Genomic DNA, 4517 nt, shown 5'->3' on the forward strand with positions numbered 1-4517 from the left:
GGGTGGTGCTTTTGTTGCCAGCATGGTTCCTCCTCTTGAACACTGCCCGGGGTTGCAGAGTGCTGGGAAAAATGTTTTCTTTGCTTGACTTTGTTTTCTGGAGAGGGAGAAGGGGTTAATGGGGGCTTTGCCTTTGGGCTGCACATGCTGAACCAGGGCCCATGCCAAGATGACAGTATCTAACCAGTTGCGTGGGTCACAAACCCCCTCGGGGAGCCAGTTGCTGCTGTTGCCATAAGTTGCTCCAGAAGCAGCAACTTGGGCAGCGTGTTAACGTGCCAGCCTGGTTGCAGGGCTTCTCTGCAGCGTGCCAGAGCTGCCCTGCGCGGCGGTGGGCTGCACCCTCCCGACCCCCAAACCTCCCAGTGTCCCATCGGCGCTGGAGGGAGCACAGAGCCCTCTGGCACTGCTGGGTGAGGCCACTAGTGAGAGCCCCATGGCATGGCACGTTCGGCAGGGCTCACCTTGCAAATAAATTATGAATTTGAGTGCTGAGAAGCAAAGACAGGTTGGGCTCTCCAAACCTCCTGGGTGCTCAGCAGGGAAAACAAGAGCGATGAAAGGCTGGAGGGAGCCACAGGTGGAAGCTGCTTTCAAGAAGAACCAGAGAAGTTGAGGAGCCCAAGATGGAAACAGAGGGACTGGGCACAGGAGAGACCGAAAATGAAATAACCAGACAAGGGAAGGTGGGTTTCTGTGTAAGACTTGCCTTGGCAATGTAAGAAAGGGAAGAGACAAAAGCAGTCTCCCAGCAAAACGCTGGAATTTAACTTTCACAGCTGCAAAAGGAAAACAATTGCTTCCCACACAAAAATAACTGATGGGCTGTGTTGATGAGAAGACGTCTGAGGAATTTCAATTAAAAGCCAGCGACATCGACAAAGGCAACGAGATTGAAGCGTTCGAAGGTAAGTGAGCGATGGGGAGGGAAGAACAATAAATGGTGAGGGAGGGAACGGTGCCTGCTCAGCGCTGCGTGGGCCGGCCCCTTCCCGAGGAGGCAGAGAGAAAGCCGTCACCCGCCGAGCGTGCCAGGTGCTGGGATCCACCTTCCGCACGCAGCCGTGCCCTGTGCACGCCGCCTCGGTGCCCCCGCACGCCCCCGCGCCCCGCACGCGCTCTGCTCCTCGGGGACACGCTCGCTGAAGCAGGGCTGGCCCCTCTGGCAGCTCCGGTGGGTGCCTCATGCCTGCTCGAGACCGAGCTCTCCGTGTTTTGCCAAGGTGACGAGTCAGACCCGTGAGCGTGGTGTCACCTCTGTCCCCCAGCTGTCTGTGTGTCCCCCCCCCAGGTGATGCCCGCTGCTTTCAGGCCCCTTCTCTGCGACAACTTCGGAGTCGGAGCTGAGTGTGCCCTTGGCAAAGGCCCTGTAGCAGAAAAGAGAGCGGGAGAAGCCGGCAGGTTTATGTGTCATTAGGAGAAACGTCCCCTTGGTGCTGGCTGGTGGCACTGCAATGGGTGACAGCCGAGGCAAGCCGAGCCCTGTTACCAGCAGCACGTGGAAAGAGCCTCCACTGGTTTTCCTGCAGCCAGCAGGCAAAGAAGATGAGTATCTTCCAAAACAGCGCAGCTGACATCGTCTATGGTGGGAATAGCTCGTCCTTGCAGCCTGCCGGCTCAGGAGGCAACTCTGCTCCGTCTGAGGCGGCGGCGAGAGCTGGGAGCAGGAGGGCAGCAGGCTTGGCATGCTCCCGGGCTGCCCGAAAGGCATCGCCAGAGCCCGGCCAGGACACGGTGGGTGTCCCTGCCCGGGGGACGGAGCAGCAAGGAGCGGCTGAAGCCGGGGGAGCACAGGGGCGGCTGCAGCATGAGCCAGGGATGGAGCAACCTGGACCAGCAAGAGGAAGGAGGGATGGCCTCACACCGAAATATTTCGCTTGGCTCCGAGCACGGCGTGCAACTTCTGGCACACAGAGAGCCCTGCAAATTTCCGTGCTGAAGAAAACAGCTACATTTGAAATCCCAAAGCCCAGCGTTTGTGCAGAGCCGCCGGCCAGAGCCTGGTGCCCAGTCCTGGCTGGGCTCTCCGTGTCTCCAGCCCTGCACGGAGCTCTGTCCCCAGGCAGGGACGGCCAAGCCAAGGGCCGGTGCCATCCACCACAGGTCTTGGGCTGCTGCTCGGCCGTTGGCACAGGCAGAAGTGGCTGGCACTGGCCACCTCTTAGCACTTGTGTTGACAGTCCCCGGTGTGCTGCAATACAACAGACCTCTTGGGTTGACAGCCCTGATGGGGACGAGCTGATTTTTTGCCTTTAAAAGCAAATCTGCTTATCTGGAGATGTATCAGTAACAGATAGCCACTGCCACGGCCGCCCCGCTCAGAGCCCTGCCAGATACCGCAGTCCTGCTTCCCCGAGGCACGCCGTATCTTCAGGCGTCTGTTGTTCTGTTAGTCTATTTTTAGCAAATCTATCCCCCTTAGTTCAGCTGCAGTTATCTGATTAGTTCCTGTAACTATATGAGGAGCAACATCTCCAGGCGTGACTGCGATTTCTGAGCAGACTGCGTCTCCGCACACACGTTTTCTAAAGGAGAGAAACTTGCTGAAGTCGCTTCTCCCCGCGACGCCCGTGGGCACGGTGCTCTGAGCTCCAGCGCTGCACGAGGCCGAGTTTCGGGGGGCCGGGGCAGCGGGGATGGGCACTGCTGCGGGCGCTGGAGCACACGACCTTTGATAAGGGCAGAATTAACCAGGCACATGTCCCTGCTGCCACTCGTCATACAGGGCCATCCTCCTCCGGCGTTGCCCTGATGCGGTGGTGATAAGCAGCTGCCTTTGTTTGCTCCTGAACACGAGGCTGTTGACAGAGATTTCCATCATCATCATCAACCGTAGCTGAGAGAGGCGAAAAGTCCCCCGGTGCATCAGCGGTCACAGGCTGTGGGGGCTTGCGCCCCAAAGGCACGGGGTGCCAGGGCTGTGTACCCCCTTCCTCCAGGCAAGTAGTGCCGGGGAAAAGCTCCACCGCAGCCCTGTCGCTGCATGGGGACCAGTTAAAAACCCCACGGACCCACAGATGGCTTCAGCATCGCACTTTGCTCCCAAGCCTCGGTCTCTGTTGACTGCAGCTGTCCCGGAAAATCAGATTACAGTGCAAAACCCTGGCATCGAGTCTGCTCTGACGGCTCAGGTCTTCCATCTCTCGGCTAGATTGTCAGGATGAAGAGCACACGGAGGGGAGCAGGGGGATAAGCCTCCACCGTGACAGCTTTTCCTCTGGTCTCAGCTGTGTCTGTGCAAACCCAGAGCCCCTCAGCATTCCCCAGGGCCTGCGACGGCTGTGGCTGTGCCCGAGGGTAGGGGTGGGAGAAGGGGAATCTTGCCCAGGAGCCACAGAAGCTCCTGACCCTGCTCAACTCCCTTGGCTGTGGCCAAAGCCACCAGAGCTCTGCTGCCCACTCCTCCTCCTCCCCCCGGAGCACTTTAGGGCCATTGAACAGGGATTAGCTATAGATTTAGAAGCTCCCAGGGCAGCAAAGGGAAAAAGCTCATTCCACACCTGCAGCGGGAGCAACCCCTCAGCATCACCACGGCTGGCACCCAGCTCCAGCGCTGGCCCTGGGTTTGCGGGGCTGCCTGAACCCCACCGTGCTGCCAGTCGCCCCCCCTCCCCCCCGTACAAGTGTTTACTTATTTACACCTTCATTGTGCGCCTGCCTGGCTCCTCACCAGAGCCATTTCTCTTCCACTCCTGCTTCCGTGTGACGGTTCCAGCCTCCTTTCCCAGTCAGGATGAGGTCGCACCACTGGAAATAAGTCACCCAGCGAAAGACATTTATTTCAGCTGAGAGACCCGCAGGCGCCTCAGGTGACACTTCATTTGCAGTCAGAAAGGAAGATGCCAAGTGTTGCTCGCTGGAACCAGTTGCTCAGGCGGACTGGGGATAACACGCGCTCCCGACTTGGAAAAACTGGAGCCCGCCGCCGCGGCAGCCCACGCTCCATCCACCCCACGGCCTCTGCCCTGCTCCGCTCCTGCCCTCGCACCAGCTTCCCGCAGGGATGGTGCCAGCGGCAGATGGTCCGTGTGCGCCTCGAGTGAACCCCCCGCCGTGCCCCGACTGTGGCAAAGCCGGGGGCGAGGTGGGGAGGGCAGGTGCTGGGGGGCGGACCCCGAACCCGGCTGGGGAGCAGCACCCACACCCCGCCGTACACCCACCTCCCTCCCGCCGCCGCTCACTGCGGGGCTGGGGCGTGCGAGCGGCTCGGGGAGCGGCGGGCACGGCGCGGGCACCGCACAGCGCGGGCACCGGGCACCCGCACCCCCCCCCCGCCGCTGCTCCTCGCACGTGCCGCAGCCCCACGCGCGTGCCCCGGTGCCCCCCCCCCCCGGTACCGCCGGGGCGGGGCGCGGGCCGGGGCGGAGCGAGCGGGCGCGGAGCGGAGCGGACCGGCCCCCTCCACCGCCCCCGCGGCGCTGCCATTGGCGGCGGGGCCGGGCCGGGGGAGGCGGCGGCGGCGGCGGCCGGCACAGCCCGCGCCCCCCCAGCGCCCGGCGCGGCGCCGCGGCCCCGGG

The sequence above is a fragment of the Tauraco erythrolophus genome, chromosome 17 (assembly GCF_009769465.1).
Source record: "Tauraco erythrolophus isolate bTauEry1 chromosome 17, bTauEry1.pri, whole genome shotgun sequence".
Taxonomy (NCBI): Eukaryota; Metazoa; Chordata; class Aves; order Musophagiformes; family Musophagidae; genus Tauraco; species Tauraco erythrolophus.